Raw genomic sequence first — 21,870 nt, 5'->3', positions numbered from 1 at the left:
AATTAATGAATGGATTTTTTTCTCCCCTTTAAAATCAATTCCTTCACCTCATCAAAATCACCAAAGGAGATTCATGTTGATCAGCTACATACATATTTATAATGCATAATAAAATATTATCTACTTTACATTTCTGTTTTGGGGCTTGATCTGATTTTGCTTTGTAAACACAGTCCCACATTCATAACTTTTTTCGTGACCTTTTATAATCAAAGCTTATTTTATATTTCAACAAGATATTACCCACAAAAGGATTCAGACTTCATGGAAGAGGCTGGTCCAACCCCTTTGCCACCTACACAAGCAACAGCTTGAACCTGAGACTCCAAAACATTACAAAGAGCATGACCTTTTTCAAGAAAACCTCAGCAGGACTCAGGATGTAACCTTGATATCCCTCAACACTTCTGACTGTACAATGTAAATGAAAGAAGAGTGGGTAATGCACGTAGGAGTCACACAGTCATAACAGACAAAGCACAAATATTCACTGTTCATTGTATTCAGTCTAATAAAACTCTTATTTTGCAACACTTTTCATTGTATCTTTAGAAGAGTATCTAGGCCTGCTGCATACCTAGACATGTATTGGACTTTGCTTGCTGGATCAAATTAAAACCATGAATTGGCATCACCAGTTTGGCCAAAATTTATTAACTACTCTAGGTATGCCACATTACACCATTTCCAAAAATCAGTTTGCTAAAGGAAATCTTCCCAGTGAAAACGTGGGGTTTTTTCAATATGCTTCAAATTTCTGCATTTTTCTGCCTCAATTTGTTATGGAACTATCTTTCATATTATCCCTGCTTTTATTTTCTTTGGTGTTTGTTTTTAAGTAGAGTCATAAATGTATTTCCATTTCATGCTATTCCCAGTTAGGAATAAAATGACGGCACTTCCAAGAAAGAAAATTACCCGGGAATCTGTTCTGCATTTGTAGACAGGAGAGAGGCACTTTGAATGGAGAAGAAGAATTAAATTAGCCCCAGATATAGAGGCTGAATACTAGCCATGTGTTTTTGAAGTGAGTATCTGCAAACCCTTTCCTACAGATCCTTTATAGTCTGAACTTTATAACAATAAAGGTATAATCTGGTAAAAAGTTCGCTGCCCTACAGCAAGCACAAAACACTTTTTTTCTTTCCTTCATCCAAAGGAACCACTGGTCTTTGAATAAAATATTTTTACCTTCCCCCACGGCCACCAGTTTAGAATGAAAGCATATTCCATGTTTAAGATTCTATATTTACTCAGTTTAAATATTTATGGGTGAGATGTATATACAGTATTGAATAAAACAGAAACCAGATTCATTCCTTAATGAGTGAGAAAGAATAAACTTCATATGGGGCAAAAAGCAGTACTAGAAATTGTCACTGCTTTCAAGTCAGCAGCCACAAGAAATGCTGTCTTCTCAACTACTGTACAAAATAACAAAACCAAAAGTAAGCATTAGTTTTTCTTCTACATTATCAGATTTTTATGACAAAGGTTAGAATGTTCAAAAATGTGTTTAAATTTATTCAGCTGTTCTCATAGTTTCATGTTTCACTGGGCTGCTACACTGCATTATGTTCCCATATGACTAGATTAAAGCTATCTAACAGGCTGGTGAAGTTATTAGTCCAGCATCTGAATACTTGTTCAGAACCTTCTTCAGAAAGTACTGACAAGCTGAAAAAGTCAGATTGACTTGGGTTGGGTTTTTTCTAACAGGACATCCATAGTATTTGTCAGATCAGCACTTCTAAAGAGTGCTCTTCCTCCAAAGACCCTGATAAACTAAAAGTGCTGTTAAATCAGGGAGACTGGACAGCCCAAGGGGGAGGTAATGGGATACAGAGACTTTAACCTTTAGGTCATCGATTTAAATTCAGCTCAAGCTGATCATGACCAACACTTCCACATGATGAATGTTTGCTAGACTGTGTAAAGAAATAGACACAATAAATATTGGTGGACACATTACCAAGGTAACTGATCCCTTTTGGTAATCTCAGAAGAATACCTACACTCTGACAGGCCACCAAACAGTCCTGATTCCTCTGGTTTCATGGAATCCATCACCACTGCAGGCTCAAAACAGTGTCCTAACCACCATCAAATTACTTTCAACATGTTTTGGAATTTTTTTTTCTTTCATTAAGTGGATATTTCAACCAGAAGTATCTTCAGCAGTGATCACAAATACCATAATAAAGTTGAATGTGCAAAGAATACAAAAGGCTATGCTGAAAAATGGTGTTAAATTCATTGTGATAACCCAAGTGCTACTTTCAGGCAGATTTGGTTGAACTGTTAAAAGAATGGATATAGGAAAACCAGAAAAACGCAAGACAGCTGACAGGAATAACCAGAGGCATGGAAAGACAGTTCTATATGGAGTCTGAGATTGAGATTTAGTTTAGAGTCCAGATTAACAAATGTTGCCTGGTATGAACATATAAAATAATGATTATTACAGGCATTTCTTCAGAGCCTGGGGGTTATGAATAAAGCTAAGCACAAAGGTTCTTTCCCAGCCTATAAGAATTCTGAAGATTTCAGAAAGGTCTTGTTAGTATTAGGACAAATCCTTTCACAATTTTCACAAAAGCAGAGATACCCAACCTATTACAGACAATAGTGCAGTAGTAAAGACAGTTGCCTTGGATGCATTAGATATTCAGCTGGATTTAAGTCTCTATTCAGCTGGATTCAGAAAAGGAAATTGAACCAAAGTCGCATGTCTTAAAGGATAATGCCCTAACTATTAGGCTCTAGGCATTGTAATGCAGATTTCTCTCAAGGTTGCTTTTTGAGCAGTTCCATTTCCAATAAATTATTTATTTGCTATTTGAAATTAAAGCTTTCTAAAGGAATTTTTTAAACTACCCTTGGCATGAGAAAGGTTTTAGGTTTGATAAAGAAGCAATTTCTATCAAAAACTCTGTTAACTTAGAAAAATCCCTATTAGCTTTAGTATTTCCAAGAGCAGATGCAAAAATTTCACACATTTGTACACAATCTTTTTCCTTCGTGGCAACACTAAAAAAAGGACGGCAAGACCATGCCATGAGATCTTTTCCTCACACATCAAGTGATTTAAGGCTGAGGAGTCATTGCTACTAACATACACAAATCAACCTCTCCCATAAAAAAAAAACAAAACCAAAATATGTAATAAAATTAAAAATGTTTTCATGTAAAATTGATCAAGGGAAAACACAACAGCATTCACACTACTTTTTTTTTTACCTAACTCAGAACAAAGTTGACTATTTTTATAGCTGGGAGGATATGGTCTTTAATGTGGGCTTTCACTAACATATGAGTCATATTTACAGTGATTTACTTTTACCCTTCCAATCTATAATCTTGGAAGTATGTTGTTCCCAAATGAAATAGCAATTTTCATGTGATTGGAACTACAAGTCTGTTTTTCTTAGATTGTTCTTCTATAGCTGATCTTGTATTTGACTATTGCCTCCATCAAGATGCTTACTGATCACATCTTTTAGTTATTGTAGCTGCCTTATGCAGGGCTTCCCAAATTACAATGATGGAAACCAACCAAAGTCATGTAATGTAGTTTATCCATAGTTATATAAAAATCTATTCATTTTTGAAGACCTCTACTCATCTCCCAAGTTTACCACTCCACCACCTCTGTAGCAATGTTTTTTCCTCCTCCCTCCTTCTCAGTTTTCCCATTCTGGCTTTCATCCAGTTCTCTCTACCTTTCTCTGTCATCGTGTGGGTTACTGCAGAGTGTCTTTTAGCTATTTATCCCAAATTCATACCAGTGGTACCTAAGACCCCCTTTAAAACACCAACTCACACCCACTTTAAAGCAATTAACTCAACCCCATGCTAAGCAGTTCCCTGCACCAATGCACACAGAATCATTAGTATGATTACAATCTTTATCAATTTAACTTCTGTTCACTGGGAAAGGAGAGACATTAATGTTATACTGAGCAAATGGTAGCCCTGCTAAAGCCAGATTATGTGACAGTGAAAGTCCTGTGTGTGGAACCAGAAATGCTGCCAAAGGAACTGCAGCTAAACCATGAACAACTGGGTACAGACTGCATCCTTCCCACTTCAGTGTTCTCCTACTACATAAAAAGTTCCCTTGCAATGAAATAGACACTAGAATGGCAGAAAAAGACTTGTGTTTAAAACCAACCACCTGTCATGAACAGAAGTTTCTATTCCCACCTCCACCACCCCCAATTCACCACATTACAAAGCAGAAATAGTTCACGTTTGGATACCAAACTATGTGATACATCTACTACCAAGAAAGTAATTTGTAATGAATCAAATATTTCACCAGAGTTTTAAACAGGTAGAAACAACCATAGAGAAACTGCCAAGGAAATATACAATTCCAATTTGATACTATCTGTAGGTCTTCAGACTAAAAATAACACACAGATGTCATTTTCAAAATTAGCATTCCTATTGAAAAGAAAAACATCCTAGTTGATCTTAGACATGGACTTACTCACCAGAATAATACCACTGAGGCAGATAAATACATTTGCATGAATAAAGGCCTGCACTGCAGGACTTCATAAAACATACATATGAGACAAAAAAAGAGCCCAGGAATTAAGTCAGTAATTTTGACCAACATTTGTTTCATAACTGCAATTCAGTCAACTTAGTTGGCTATTCCTAAGTTCAGATCTAATACACATTACTGTACAGCACTGCCTGAACAGCATTAATGTCTTCAAAGCAATTTCACTTTTTAAGCTTCAAAACACACTGTTTATCTCTGGCTCATAACTGTTGATGCACTTTTGAACCACAAATTCTTCTTGTCATCTTGCCTAATTATAACACATTCTTTAAAACATAACTTTTGTTTGAAAAAACAAGTTCATAAAATCTCTCAGTTCTACATTCAAAAGAGCTGTTAAATTAAACTAATTAACAGCCTAAAAATGTAGGAATTCAAAGAGAAGAATTCAGACGTGTAGCCAAAATGACGATCCTGGAGATGTTCCTACCTGGAGATGCTCCTACCCCTTCCTGGAGATGTTTCTGATGGCCATAAAGGTTTTGATGGTAAGACAGGCCAGACCCAGAAGCTGCATCTCTGTTCAGGGCCAGGGTTTACCTGCTCAGCCAGGGTCCTTCATCTCATGGCTCAGCTTGTGCCCAGTCCTGTGGGAGCTGCACAGCTGATCTGAGTTTGACACACCAGGCACTCTCAAAGCCAAACACCAACCAGGTGGGCTCCCTACAAAATGCTTCAGGTGCTGTTTCTTTCTAAAAGAGCACATGAGCACCAATCATTCCCAGCCTAGCAGCAGCTCTGCTCATCCCAGAAACCAAATCCCCTGGTCCCATTCCTTCCTCAGCTCAAGACCCAACAATGCCCTTTAGCAGGATGGACAATTCTGCTAAATTCCAGATCAATCAGTTGGCTACAGGCTGCAGTAAATGCTGGGGCAATGAGAGGGAGATATCAAAGTTCCACCACTGAAGCTCCCTCATTGTACAGAAAATAATTCAAGATTCATTGGGCTGGAGAAAGAACACAAGAGGGAGCAAGAGTCTGTAGCCTAGTGATTTGGGCACTCAGCTGGGAAAAGGAGTCCTGGGCTCCTGGCCTGTGCTCCATAGAAGGTTCATGCAATTTATCTAACAGCCTTTCAACAATCTAAGTCTTAGCTCAAATCTGGCCATGTTTTCCTTCCTGATCCAAGTCTATAAATAACACTTTGTTTGCAAATACCGACATATCTCTTGTATGCTCTTAATGCTAAATTTTAAATAGGAAACATCAATAAAACTGAAATGTGCCAAAATCTGAAAGCTTATTTCATAATCACTTTCCTTTATAATACTTAAAATACAAGAACTTACTTGTGATCAGGTTAAAAATACTATTAAAATGCAAATACATGGTTTTACCTGTGTCAATAATGCTGCTTTGAACCACTAAATTGGAAGTTATTTTTTCAACTCATCTTTCTCAGGATGAGGTAAGATTTTTTAAGAAGTTATAAAAATAGTAATAGCCTTCTAACATCTTTATTCTGCTCAGTTTCTGATTCTCACTTTAACAGTATTTTCATTTGCTGGTTCTCATTCCCTAGAACAACAGTGCAATGTCATGCAGGCGACTTTAAATCCAAGCAAGGTTACCCTGAAATTCCCACTCCAACAATTTCATGGACATATTTCTGGTTTTGCTAAACATTCTTTTCATAATAGCTTCATTTTGGGCCTAAGCCTACATAACAGGGTACCTTTAAATAATATTCCATGCCTTGAAACATATTACAAAAACTGTTATATCAAGGCGAGTTATGCAAGGGCTCTCTATGGTTTTAGCATATTTACTCTGTCACGCCATGTGTGAGACTGCAGCCTCCACAACAAAACCTTTACACACTGAAGTCATTATCTCTGTGAAGTCTGCAACTGGCATTTAAAACTTATTGATGGCCTGGGTATTGGTGGCTCAGTAGGCAGCACTCTTGCCGGAGGCCCAGGAGGTCAGGGGTTCACATTCTGCTCAGAGAACAAGTTGGACATGTTCCAGGTTTGTGTGTGGGCTGTGCTACACTCCTGAAGGGGCAGTCCTCAGGACAGTAAGTGAAACCTTGGCTTTTTGGGGATATCAAAGTTCTCCCGCAAAGGGAAGAGGAAGAGCAAGAAGAGAGTTTAACAAGTGAATGAACACAATCGCTCTGGCTGGGGACCTGGATTTGGTTGTGTGCTAAACACAGAATGGTCCAGATAGAGTACAGTGAACAGCTTTAAAGAAGCTGCCACATTTCAGTCTCTGTGGTCAGCACATGTTCAAGGGAGAGGTACAGACTCCAGGCATGCTTAGTATCAGCCAACTTCCTCAATTCAATTTCACACCACAGAACTATGAAAAATGCATGTGCAGTTGCAGCACGTGAGCAGTCCAAACAAAAACACTTCAAGACTGGAGCAGCTTCCACTCATACTATACAATCACTGAAAAAATATCCAACCAAATATCCAAGTCAAAACTAGCAACACATATAGAGAATAATATAAATCAAGATTCGACCTGCTCTGGTGTTAAACTTTGATACTTGAATATCCCAGATGTCTCCCTCCTCCTCTTCTTCTTTATAGACAGGTAAAGATGGATCTCTTGAAGGAACTGGGGATCACACTCTAGGCAAAGGTTGGACAGGTGATCAATGTACAGCATGAGATTGTGCCGTGGCTATGTGCCTCCAACAGTGACTGGATCATCTGGTTTAGAAAAACAATTCAAAATTGTAATATTTTCTAAAGCACTTATAAGGGAAATATTAGTAAAAGGGAGAACATGTAATTTTTACAACATGGAATATATCACACAACATCTTTCCATAATTATATATTTAATTTCAAAAATTCATTTATTTCCTATTTAACATTTAGTTCATTAATTTTTCAGTTCCTTAGAAGTCAGTCTTGAGAGGATTGCACCCCATTTCCACCGATGGAATATGTTCAAAAGTTACCAGTGTGATATAAAGTTACTCTTATAAGTGTCAATATATATATTTTTGGCATCTAGATTTAGACATAACCCTACAAAGTGCCAGGGCAGGCCCAGCCCATTCCTTAATCAGGTTTTGGGGCAAGCCAGTATTTATCAGCCAACTGGGCTTCTACTCTGCAGTGCTCTTCAGGAGGTAAGCACCGAGGTTAATGTTTTGTTAATGAAGATACATCTCCCAACATTCCCTTCTATGTCAATAGAATGAAAGAGCATTTTCTAAAGGACCATTCAGAGAACTTGAATGATACCTTTTCTCCCAACATTTAGGAACACCATCTTTTATTTACCAATCTTTTACATGGTGCCTTCTTTTTTTTTTTTACCATCATGGAAAAACAAATACTGCCCTCCTTCCCAGAAATATCCATTAGTATAATGGATCTTTAGGTTTACATTTGGTGAAATCAACCTGTATTTACACACAGTAAAAGAAATAATTAATTACAAGCATCATGACATCTTTAGGCTATCACACAATTAATATATAAGCAACGAGCTGCTTAAATGAAACAAGATATTGATGGCATTATTTCAAGTTCAGAAACAGAGGAACTCCTAAGATAATCCCAGTGCAAATTTGCAAAGAATTACGTGTTCATTTTGTCACTAAAATATGAAAAGGAGCTATTTCAAGGAACGAAGGATGTCCTCTTAACCTGCAACAACAAATTTGTTTGGTTTTTTCTCTTCTCAGTAAGAAAGCAATTAGGATTTTTTCCAATAAAAATATCCTTGTCCATATATAAACACTCCTGGTAATCATGTAATTACCTTACCCAATCAGATTAAATTGCTGTCAGTTGAGTTCCCACCGTTGATTAACTTTTGTGTACTCTGAACCTAAATGAAGTCTTTGGTAAAGTCACTTAGTCATTTACAAAGGTGTCTCTATGATCTCAAAAAGGGTAACAGCAGTATATTATTTACTATAATCATCAAATATCCAAGGTCAAAGATAGATCACAGTGGACCCCTTTTTTAAAACCCAAAGAAACAGAATTAAACTATGTTGCTTATTTTTGTGTTTCTTGCCATGACTTCTAAATGTAATAGTAACCTTTGACCCCCCCATATTAAACACCATAATTATGTAATTAAAACTAATTATGCAATTTAACATACATATTTTTGTCCTACAACAGGCAGGTCAATTACCTCACTCATTGACCTTGGAAGCTTTCACAGTTTAAACAAAACAATGAGGCTTTCAATTAATTTTAAAGTACAAACAGAGAAGGAGCAGCAGAACCACAAGTCCTCGCACTGATACTGCATGGAGGGATCACTTACAAACCTCTTCATTTTGGATTCCACAGATTAAATCCCTTGATAAAAGCCATTAAACATCTTTCTTCCATGTTGCTATCATTAGAAATGTTAACACATTTGTGGACAAGCCATAAATGCATGTTATTTGCTAAATGCAAGAAAGGAGACCAAGTAATAGGTTTGCTTTGTCCCACTTCTTTTCTTCAGTATTGTTTCCTCTGCTTCCTCCCACACTTCATTGCCTCTATCCCTGTTTCAGCACCTCTTTCTGAAGTCTCTTTCTTTCCCCTGTTTTCTTCATTATCTTCTCTGTTCCATTTCTAGTGGTAAAGTTTATCATTGTATCAAACTACTGTAGCTGTTGTCTTCTCCAGTTTCCATCCACATCCCTTACCCCATTCACGGGGTTTCCCAGCAGGTCTTGGCACCAGGTGCCTTCTGATGATGATGATGATGACCCAGCTGAGAGGGAACTAAAATTTAGCATTAAAAGCTAAAGCTGAAGCAAACATGGTACATGCTCTAAAATTAATTTTCCAGAGAGGGAAGTTTGGTACAAGTGAGAGAAAATTTATGAAATTGTTGAAATATGTTTTACCTCGATAATATCTTTTTTTCTCTTTAAACACTTAGGTAAGCTCTATATACTGCACTAAAGGTTTTCAAATTGTACAAGGGAGACTCATGTAATATTACATTGTGTCCAAAGAATTTGTTCAAAGAATAAAATTAGCATTATCATTTAACCACATGTTTATTCTTCAGTAAAGTAAATTCCATTCTCTAAAGAATAATTCTTAAAGCAAGTACAAGCCCAGGAGCTTGACATTAAAAAGGATCATGTTCTGCTATCCTGCTTTTTTCAGTTACTATATTGACCACAAATAGATTCAGCAGAGTTAATAAGCTTAGGTGTGAAGTAAAGGGACAGACCACATATATATATACATAAATACTCCCTATATATATATATATATATACACACATATATATATATATATATATTCATGCATACATACATATACCAATCATGCTTTAAGTTGTTTTCTCTAAACCTTGTTTCATGTGGGGATCAGAAAATAGCTACTGGAAAAACACATGAAAATCTTTACTGACTTCTTGAAAGTATGGCAAAAATACCTAATGTGCACTTTATGCTTTGGTGTCGTTTCTAACACCATTTTTGGAGTCCTTTCAGTTCTCTGCTTTAATTAGGCCTGACTTGCACAAGGAGCTTGAAAAGATTTCAGTAAACCCTTGACATAATGGAAACAAGGAGCACTGAACTCTGAATGAGGAGTTACAACAGGAAAGAAACAATTTAAGATGGTAGCAGGCCTTATTGCAACATTAAACCTCAAATTGGATCTGATTTACACAAAGTAAACCAATATATTGAAATAGTGCCCCAAACTTCTGGACAAAAGTTTGAAGAAAAATAATACAGTGCATGTGTAGAAATTCTGTCCAAGGGACTGGAGGAGATTATTCCTTATATTCTCATTTAACAAAAAGGTTCCTTCTGTTTTGAACGGAACATTAAAATTCTAATTCAGCTCATAGAGCATCCCAAACAGAGCAGCAAAAGAATCTGTGAAAGAGCCCAAATATGGTGCTATTGAAACAGAGTGGATTAGAGGAATTGGGATAGAATCCTACAAGTGGCTAAGCAGCAGCAGGAGGTCAGCTTCACAAACAGCAGGATGCTGTTCTTGCCAGACGTGAGTGACATAATACAGGCAAAACAATCAAGATTTCAGCTGATAAATGTATGCCTGAGGAAAAGCCCTTGCTGTAGAACTTTCATAAGCAACAAATATTTAAGCAAATTCTGTAGACTTAATTTACACAGGAGAGCATTTTTTTCTTATACAAACATGTCACGTTAACCACATAGACCAGAATTCTTTATAACATAAAGATAATAATTTTAAGAGCCTAAATGTAGAAAATATAGGGGTCTTTGCTCAATTACTCAGTAAATGGATTAAACAAAGAGCTTTCACAGGTTACTGCAGCTTCAAATGTGTCCCAAGCAATTCTGTGTACATTAGAATAATACACATGAAAACATTAGCTCCAAATATCTAGGATACCCAGAAAGAATAACAGAATTCATGTAGCCCCACTGGTTATCTATAAATTGCATATATCAGCATTATTAGACAAGTTTCAAGTCTCTGAAGGGAACAGTGGCATTTATAAGGAGACATTTATATACCAAAGTAAGATGATCAATAAATCATTTTGGTTTCTAAATGTTATGGTATTATATTAAATCATACTTTAAACATCTATTTTTCACTTCTACTATTTTTAAAATATATTCTAAAAGGCTGAGATACCACTGATTTTTCCATTTTATGCTATGAGCAATAAAAGGAAAATTTATTCAATTGCTTTTTAGCTAGGGAAGTGCAAAACATCATGCGTAAAACATTAATCTGTCTACCCCAAATTGTTCTCTGTCTTCCACAAAACATCCTTTTGGGCTAAATACTTTTGCAAGTCTGAATAAATTGTAATTCTGAGGTCAGATTCCAGCCTGGAGCAGAGACCAAACTTCTCCTAGACTCTTAGGACATTGTGCAATAAGAATTTCTACATGGTGCAGTTGACTGTTTTCATTCAGAAATCAGATTAAGAGGCAGTTGGGCCTTTGAGAACATGAGCTACATGAGTGTTTAAGGATGCAGGACAGAGAGAAGCCAACCAGGAGCACAAGGACACAGAGCTGCCCTGCCATGGCTTGGGCAATCACATGAGACCACCATGGCATTAGGAGAGGACACTGCTGAGGACACTGCATGGCCAGAGCTCTCCTGTGATCTGACCACAAAGGGGGCATTTCATAGCCCAGGGACCATGACAGAGCATGTCTGTATTTTGCTAACTTGGTGGACATGGGAACAATCTATGGCCATTTCTGCTGGGAAAGTTCAGACCGCAGGGCAGGCCAAGCTTGTGCTCGCTGGCTCCACTTGTGGATCTTGTAACAGGCTGTCCATCTGCGATCTCAAGGCGCATGATTTCTGGAGATCTTTCACAAAACCATACAATCAGGAGTTTGAAACGACCTGGAGTCAGCCATGGCATTCGGCAGGAGGCGATGCTGCTCCTCCCACACCTGCAGTTGTGCTGGTACTGAAGCCCAGAGCCATCCTGCTCTCATCACCACAGGCACTGGGACTTAGTTACATGCAGGGGTGTGTTGCACATTCAAACCTGCTCAGTATGGAGCAGGGCAGCTCAACAAAAGCTGATTAAGACATGGTGCTGAGCTAAAAACTGGATGCTTGGTGAATATCTGTGTTTTGGCCTTTCCCCAAATGTCTTCCCCGAACAAGTGAGAGAGGACAGCTGGAGCAGACAAACTTTCTGTACCCAAGAGATTGTTTTTCTTTCCTTTGAAGGTATTACTTGCCTGTTATTACATTTACATAAAGGACCTTTATTCTTTCCCATATATAGTAAATTGCACTCCTGTATGTGAACATTGTGTAGCCATTTCCCCTCAAATACAAAACAGAATTATCTTCACTGTCATTCAAGCCTTTCATTTTCCCCCATTACAAAGAATTGATGCAAATCTATTTTTGTTTGGTCTGCTTTATGCTGACAGCAATTAATTCTAAAGCCTCAGCATAAAGACATACAAGAATCACATATGTTTTTAATCTACAAGCAAGTTATCCAATTATTTTAGGTAAACTTTATGATCACAACCATCCTTACCAACTCTGATATGATAGGCTATTTTCTTCTTAATGGCTTAAGACTAATATACACTGCTACAGGGAATATACCCTTCAACATTCCTCATGCTTTACCTCCTGATCTTGAAATAATAATATAGTCAATGAGCACATTTTGTTTATACTTGTTAGTAAAAAGTCACTAAAAGCATGCTGGGAAATAATATTCCATGCCTTAGGACTCAAACAATTTCTCTTTATAAATAGAGCTTGTGTAAATCACAGACAAAGTTGACAAATTTCATGGATTAGTCATGGTGAAAATATCAGATTTAAAACAGATTAACAGGAAAATCATATTACAATTCTGATTACCCAAATTTTCATGTTGTTGAAGAATGAAATGAAAAAGTAGTGATAATTCTGGAGCCAATCCACTAAATTACACTTGCACTGAGTTGCATACAGAGGGTAAAGATTCCTCATTAACCTTGTAAAACCTCTGAAATCTATATTTAGCTACACTGGAATAAGAACATCACAAGTTATAGAGATTATAGCACATTGAAACTATTTCAGTGCATTTTTCCATCAAATTATGCTAGCATGAAATTATTTTGTCACCTCATAGAAAAAAAATTAGGGAAGAAACTAATTTGAAGTTAAAGCTTCTATTTTCACAATTATTTGTATTTGGTGCATCTACTTAAAAATGAGGGAAATAATATTTGAAAGAAACCCCACTTTAACAGAATATCCCATTATTCCTGTAAAAATATAAAATTCATAACTGTGAAGAACAACATTTGGAGTTAAGCAAAACTATCAGCTTTCACATAGAACTTCATGGCTTTTAAGTCTTTCCTGATGATGTAATTTAAATTGAGGCCTTATTTAAAAGAGAGGTTACACATAACCATGTGATTCAAAGAGACTTGTTGACTACATAACAATTTGGCTTGATGCCTCCATGTCCTCCACTGAGCTGCACAGACCACTTGTCATCCTTGCATCTGAAGACAGCCAATTTGTCAGACATTTGCTTTAATTCTTTTTCTTTGTCTTCTTTACAATATCCTTCATATGCATCCTGGTCCTCAATATCATATATCTGACTGGAGGATGGAAATTCATCTGTGTTTCCGTCTTATTTTCTTTGCATGCAATCCTCCTGGGTCTTATAGGATGTGCTTAATAAGAACCACATTATTCTGCTAAAGGAAGTCCTTGAGCAGACTTTGAGAAGCAGTATGGCAAATTAGTTTCAGAATGTGGAAGGTCAGGTTGGAAATAAAAAGCTGCAGTTATCTACAGTGTTTTCTGCAGTTCAGAAAGTAAGAAAAAGAGGCCTAACCTTCAAGAAAGGATTTGTTTGATGTTTTTCCTTTGGAAAGCTGGACTAATTTATGCCCAACTAATAAAGTGTTGAACATTAGCTGCAACTAATTAAAATTAGCTTTTAGTTAAATTCACATTTGTAAGAAATGAACAAACACACTTCTCTTCCAACTGCATTTAAATGTTTTTGTTTCCACAAACACAATGTTGTTTGCAACAAATTCTACACCACTCAAATATTTAAATTTAAAACCGTGCTTGAGTTTGAACTTAAATAGCCCTCTGCTTGGGACTGCCAGGTTTATGGGTGTCCTTGCAACCTTAATTCTGCCCCCTGGTGTCTGTAAATTACGGCTATTTCTAACTAATGATCACACGTTATTTTTCACTCTGGGGTCTGTGTCACTCTGTCCACAGGACAAATGTTCCTCACACAGTGCAGTTGCTTTCAGCACTACCAAAGTTTTTAAAATGCTGCTTTTGCTAAGCATCTCCCTGGAGCTCTAGTGCTGCTTGCTTCCTGGGCTTGCCTGTGCTGCTCATCACCATATCTGGATCTCTCTAGAGCACTAAGAAGCCACTTTCTTCTTTGTGATAGGAGGAGAGCATTATTATCTGTGTAGGAAAAGACAGTGCACAGACACCGGGCACAGGTTCAAAAGTCTTTGTTGCAGATGTCTTGGTCATTTGCTCTGATGCATTAGGCTTGCTAGTGTAAAGTTCTTCAGTTTTTATAGCCCTTTCCATTTTTAAAACAGTTGCATAGACTTCAAGATGCTATATTTGACACATCTCCATAACATAAAATGGTATTTTTTATTTTCCTCACTTTGTAGATGTGAAAAAATTGCTTTTTTCCAGCAGCCCAGAAAACTGTGAGAGATGGCCTAAAGCTCAGAACCTCTCCTGCTTCAGCTCTGGTTCTGCTCCTGATGACCAGACACTCTTCCTGTCACCATGGCAGAGTTTTTACCACCCTGAAGTTGCTGAGGGTGCTCTCTGCATCTCAGACAGGCCCTGACTGAATTAAATAGAATTCCACACCACACCCATTTTTTGCTCTACCCAATTTTTTAGCACATAAGGAATCTGAAGAAGGAGCATGGGTAGGGCTAAGTTGCCCAGTAACACAACTGCTTGTCTGTCCCACAGTTACTGTCCCAGTGAAAATGCAGCTCAAGAATGGAGTCAGCAATGGGGAGCAAGCATGGACCAGCAGTGAGTGCTACAGAAAAGGCAGTAAATGGCTGAGCAACTGAAAAGTGCTGCAACTTGTAACCAAAAGGACACTAAAAAAAATATTTATATGAGTTACTTTAAATCTGGCACTTTCCAACTTCCAGGTTTTCAATTTACACATGAAAATCCATTTAATGAACCATTGTCTTGCAATATGTATTTGCTACATTAAAAGATGAAAGTTACAGACAACTTTCATGATGGCTTGTGAATATCAGAAGCAAAGTTTGCGTTTTTAACAGAGCTGAAATACATGTACACACCATTTAAAATAGACCTGCTGCTATTGGGGATCACCTTAAATCAGTGTTGTGCTCCGAAAGAAATTCTAACTTCTATAGACCTGAGCAAATGAAGGCATTTTAAATTGCTTTGCTTATTGTTAATGCACACTGGAGCACAAATCCATCCCTTGCTCTCTGAACAAAATCTGAGTGCCCTCTGGAGCTGTCATGCAAACCAAAGTACAGTGAAAATAGCACTGCTGATTCTTTAAATCTACCAGTTTTCCTTCCCTACTTTGAAAGAAATCGGACCCAAAAACCAGCTGGACTTTTCAGGAGCCTTTTTGCTGATTCCCCAGTGTAGAATGGAGCAGTGCATTTGGTCAGGTTAAAAGTCAGATCTACCCTTTGCTTTCACCCTCTGGCTCTCAATCACACCCATAGACCTCAATAGATTCCTCATGATCTAACATCTGTAAATTAAAATCAGCTATAAAATTTAACTAAATAAATTTGTTCATAGAAGCAATGAATGCATCATTAAGATGCAATAATAGTCTCAGTCACGTCTATCAAAAACTTTCTATTTTCTTTGGCAAAACCAGATTAAAACTGAAATGGTATGAAAAATCCAATTTACTCTCCAGTAGTGAGCTTATATGTCTTGTGTTTGTACTTCATTTTCCTCAGTCATGAAAAATATTACAGTCAGGTTTTCGTTTTTAATACTTTGCAAGAACTGCAAAAGACATGTTTGATTTTCTATTGACACTGAAATGAGAAAAAACCCCCACAATGTTTACTTACAATTCCAAACCAACCCACTCCCCTCCAAAATAACAACAAAGAAAAATCCAAACAGAAAAAACAAACAAACAAAAGAAACCAAAACAACCTTGGACTACATTTGGTCAAAACTTTGACATAATAATCTATTTCCCACCTTCTCATATACTGAAAGAAATAAGTAATCCATGTTTGTGAAGTGTTTTAATGACCTCAGATGAAAACTACAGAAATGCAAAGCAAGAATGATTGTTGTTCTGATGATGAAAATGTCTTATTCTACTCCCCATGTTCATTGCCTAAAGTAACACAGTGGGTAGCCTGTTATTACTAAAGGAATAAACTTTTTCATCAAACACTCTTTATAAAAATATTTCCCTGGAAATGTAACACAGCATGTAGTAAGACTACTACAATTTTCCATCAACTATGAGTACAAGCAGCATAGGTACTGTTTTTAGATAATTTCACCCAAGCCTTTTGGCAATAGTTCCTCTCAAGGAAACCTACATTAACCAGAAATTTAGAGTCTGTTATCCCCAGGCCAGCTTCATTGGAATTTTTAATATGGCACTGTCTATTCAACAGTTGTGTGTAAAATGCCAATAAAGTGGCCAGAAAAGAGCTGAAGGGCTAATTGCCTTTTAACTCCACTGCAATGATAAAGTCACATAGAAAGAAAGGAAAAACTCCCACTGCTTTAACAAGTTTATCTGACTGCTACTTTAACATTCTCTGTCTGCATGCACTTTAGTGCATTCACCAATAAAAGGATAAAAGCATTCAAAATCCTGTACCCTCAATAACTAAGAAGTCCAGATTCAAAACGTCTGCTCTGCTGGAATCAGCCCATTAGGTCAGCCAGCTTTTTGCCTGGCCCTTGATTTCAACTATACAGTATGTACCAGCAAAAACATTTCCTTTTGATGCAAAAGATTATAAATCCTTAGGAAACCGGAGTGAGAGAAGAAAAGGAAGGATACCATTTTGAAATAGTAATTAAAAGCAGAAAATGCTTCTCACAGATGAAGGGTGAAACAGTACCAATCAAGCCAGTGGTGAAAATCCCATTGACCTTAAAAGGTCAAAGAATTAACTTTAAAAAATGAAATACAGGAAAGTATAGCATAATTTATAAGCTGGATAAACATATAATTTTCACTTCTCTGTTCCCTTAAGTACATTTTATATTATTCCCTTCAATACTTTCCTTTTCCAAAATCCACTTTTATAAACATGATTTCTTTCATCTGAACAAGAATTTCTACCTAACTCTGCCTTTCTGCACTTTCTTCATGGTATAAGTGCTTATTAATCCATAATTAAAAGTAGACATTGAATAACATCAATGGAAGTCAGTGCTACAGACAAAAGCCGCATTTTCCTTTGCCAGCTGAGTGATGACCATCCCTGTCCTCCTTGATTCCACAAAATGAGACAGTTGTTAAAAAAAACATTTCACAGAAAGATTGAAAAGAAGAAATTAGTGGTCATTGAATTTTTTCTAGACCTGTGTTTTGACTTTCACCAGAGAAGGAACACAGTCAGCTCTGATAGTGAATTGACCTGTTCCACTTAATAAAATAAAAGCAGCAGTAGAGGCATTGTGATTGCCAGCTGCAAACCACTGAGTGTTGTTTTTTTCTATTAAAAATCTCTTCCATGTTTTTCTTATGGTAACCTGGAAAGAGTACAAAATCCAAAATCCAATGGAATTTCTATCTAAAAGAACACTGTTAACACTGAGAGTTCCCCAAGTACTCACCCAAGCAAATGTTGTATCAGATTACAGTAAAATTTAAAAGGAGAAGTTCAAACTAAAATGAAGTGTCCTTCAAAACAGACTCATGTGCATCAGAGCTTATGCATTAATGCACTTATTTCCATACAACTCTGCATTTCCCTTCTCCATCACTTTGTAATTTGTTCCAGATTTTGTGATTTCTTTCAGATTTGAAGGTACATTGTTCCACATTTGAGTGATGAAACACTGAACTGGATGGAAGTACACTGAAATGTTAAAGGGAGAAGGAAAACAAAAATTAAGTTAATTTTTAATTTATAAGGTAGTAACAAGTGAAAGAAATAAAACAAAAAAGCAAAGAAACATCTCCTAACAAATAAAGAAAATGAAGTGCTCCGGGAGACCCAGAGTGGTCATGTTCACAGTGCAAAACAAACAACTTTGCTGTCCTTCCAAATTTAAAATGCCAATACCTAAGGGAAGCAATGGATTTCTCCCTAACAATACACTGCTTTTAGGTTGTCACTGCAATTCAGGGGTATTCTTAAAGCTTAGATCTTTCTTACTAGATTAGAAGGCAGAGTAAACTAAAAGATCAAGCTAATCTAGGATAAACTTCTTTTCCACAGTTCAAAGGCATTGGCCTTTCCACAGGTTCAATTGCAGGTTTCTTTGAAGATGTGCCCTAAAGTTCATTAAAGAAATTTCACTGACTTGAACTGATTTCAACATTAAAAAGATAATGTGAGAGCTTCATTGCCATAAAGAACCTGACAGACTGACTTTGAAGCTTTTTTAGGCGGCATTAATTTTTTTATTCCTGGACTAAAAGCCTTATTTAAACATATCTTTATGTTTAAATCCTCATAAATACTTTAAAAATTAATAGAAAAAAAAAACCCTTGGAGACACAGATTTTTTTAAATTCCAGTTAAAAAAAATCAATACTTAATTATTTCTACTGAATTCAATGTCACCATCATTGATGTTTTTCCCCTCACTGACGGTACTTAACAACATTTCCAGTTGGTGCTGCACACAGTGCTTAAGCAGCATCTCCTCTGTGCAGAGAAGTTTGAAAATAATCATATGGCAAGAAGAACTGCAGGCTTTAACAATATAAGATTTAGACAGATGTACTTAGCCTTTGTCTTAATAACAGGTCCTACACCACCTGTGACAACAGTAATGGGAAAAAGAAAATATTGCTTAAGGTTTTGTCAACATCTGCTGAAATTCAGAGACACACATTTTCTGATTTTAACTCCAGAATTATAGTTGATGCTTAAGATAAACCTTTGGTTTCTTACATTAGGATAAATGCTCATCTCTTTATTCAGAAAACAAAAATGAAACAACAACAACAAAAAAAAAAAAAACCCACAAAAACAACCCTACAAACATAACTTGCAGATTTATGAAATAGCTTGCAGTATATTACACTTTATACCTCTTTTAGTGCACTGATGACATGGAATTAATATTTCTGGGAACACACAGATTTCCCAAAGCAAGTGCAAGCACCCTGGCATCAGTTTCTGAATAACCAGATACTCTCTAACTTTCCAGAAGAGAAGCTGTGGATCCTGGTTACTACGGATTTCAGACTTCTGCACCAGACTCACAAAAAGGATTCTTGAATTCCCTTCCATTCCATCATGTTTACTCTATGCACCACCTTACTGGCCAGATTCTGTCAAATAAAAACCCCATTGTGGAGTCTGACATCCATTGTTTTGTAAACACTGCTCATGCATGGACCTTGTCTTCTTGGACAATAAATTCCACATATTTAGATAAACTAAATACTTCCATCACCTCAAAAAGTTGCCTACAGGAAAAGTCAGATATTCTGGCAGTACTCTATTCCAACTTTAAGTTTTTATACCTTGAACCTTTATGAGAAAATCCTAAACAGAGAACTGTCATATGTACTAAGGTTTATTTGCAGCACGTCATCCTCAGCTTTCTGATTTATCCCCTGTTACTGTTTCTCTTCACAAAAGCACACAGCTGTCTCTTTTAGCCTATTTGTTTTATTTACTTTGCTTTTCTGAGTTCAAGATTTTATACGGTAGATTAAAAAAAAAAAGTGACAGAACAGTTTGCCAATGCTGACACATTTAGGTTTTGTCGTAAAAGCTGTCAGGCCATGCAGCTCAGTCAAGGAAACTGTCTTAGCAGAACAGTGCAACTGATTATTAAATAATTATTAAAAATATTACAAGCTGACTGATACAGAGATACATACTAAAGATGAAACACATTACAGCTTTTGTTAATTAGCAGATCTCTTGCTGTATATTTAACCTCTTGCAGGGATGAACAAGTAAATATTTTAACAATTAAAAAGACATTGAAAAGTTAATCTTTCTTTCTACTACCTACCTAATGTTAACTGCATAATACAATTAAAGCTTAGACATTCATCACATTTTTTTTTTATCTTGCATACAATCTACTTCATCTGTTCTCCACACACAAGAAAAACTGCTATGGTATAACTGAATTATGAGCTTATGACTTGGAACAAGCAAAATGTAAAAAAGTTCCAGAACTGAGATAATCTCTTCAGTTTGAATTTTGAACCTTATTAGATATTAGTTATGATACAGCCATTAATTCTGCATATTTTGTTTTTCCCCAGGACTCCTGCCTCAATCAGTACACAGAAATATCAGGCCTATGACCAACTAGCCAGGATATTTGATCCACCATTTCTTCAAAGTGGTTAACTGAATGCTGCTCAGAAATAAATGTCAAACACACAAATTGATTAATTCAGGCTTTTCTAGGGCATCCTTACTGTGACATTTTTGCATCCATTTACCTGATTGACAGTGTCCCCTGTTTGGTCCACTTGCACTTTTCCTCATCTCTCCAGACCCTTCAGTTTCTACCATTAGAGACTTTGCTCTGTCAGTTCCAACGTTCCCTCCATCTTCAGTCATTTCTTCCTCCAATTCCAATCTCCCCACCCTCTCCTGCAGAGTTTAGCAGCTCCCTCTTTGTCTCCTGAAGCCCCAGCCATTATTCCCACCTGTCTGCACAGGTACCTCAGCTCTGTCTCACCCCAAAGCTGACTTATCCTTTCTTTCATATGCAGATGAATTCCCTAAGGATCTCACAGAAAGCAGAATTCTTCTGTAGCAATCAAATTTAACAAACATTTTCTTGGACAACAGAAAATACATCCATGAAATTAATACCATCCAACTGCTAACACTCAAGACTAACACCATGTTGAAGCAACTGGATCAATAAATCTTTTAAAACAAGTATTATTTACAAGTGTGTTGGGGTCTTTTTCTGTTTTTGGGGGGTTTTTTTCCCTTTACTCTCTGTGTTGGAAATAGCTGAGACTTTCCAGCTCAGCACCTGGAACCATTTGTGTGGAGTATAAACTCTTCAGACAGGTAACTCACTTGGCGAGTGTCCCAAGTAATTTTATAAAATTATCAGCTAAAAGAAAGGATTTCTTTATGGGAAAGGTCAGACAACCTTTAAAAGAAGGAAGGATAAGTAGGCAGGACTGTAAACTGGGAATATATAAGGCAGATAAATAAACTCCATACTACTGCTTTACTGTAATGACTTGTTTCTTTCTTTTTGCTGTGAGAAAGGAAATTCTGAAGTGCTGCAATTATAAAAAATATGTGGAAAATCTTGTAATGATGTTAAAGTAGCTGAAAAACTATTAAAACTGAGCAGAGCAACAATAAGTATAATTTAAAATCTAGTTAACAAATTTTATTGCCTATTAGTTTTTACATATTTTTCCAATATTGATTTAGGTCATCATGTATTTATACCATTTTGATATTCTTCCTAAGAATGATAGAAATAAAAAATTATTGCATCCTTATATTCAGTAGAAGAAAAACAAATATATAGCACTTTCAAGCTACAGTACTGTCAGCTCAATCAATATATTTAAATCTATCATAACAATGTTTTTCTTTTAATATTTTGTACTATATTAATGTCCATGGTGAAATTAGGGACACAGTTTTTCACAGACCAGGTCAATACAAATAA

At 36.5% G+C, this 21,870-nt stretch overlaps 1 protein-coding gene across 1 annotated transcript in view; it reads right to left on the bottom strand.

Annotated features, from left to right (window-relative positions):
• Positions 1 to 7,053: 7,053 nt before the first annotated feature.
• ERC2 (ELKS/RAB6-interacting/CAST family member 2) overlaps positions 7,054 to 21,870 on the bottom strand; it is a 353,494-nt gene continuing 338,677 nt past the window's right edge. The window contains exon 23 of the mRNA XM_059480170.1: positions 7,054 to 7,242. The gene's annotated coding sequence lies outside the window, so the exon portion shown is untranslated. The remainder of the gene's footprint in view (positions 7,243 to 21,870) is intronic.

The sequence above is a fragment of the Ammospiza nelsoni genome, chromosome 11, assembly GCF_027579445.1.
Source record: "Ammospiza nelsoni isolate bAmmNel1 chromosome 11, bAmmNel1.pri, whole genome shotgun sequence".
NCBI lineage: Eukaryota > Metazoa > Chordata > Aves > Passeriformes > Passerellidae > Ammospiza > Ammospiza nelsoni.
The sequence above is the reverse complement of the archived record's forward strand: the minus strand, read 5'-3'. Positions and strand labels throughout refer to the sequence as shown.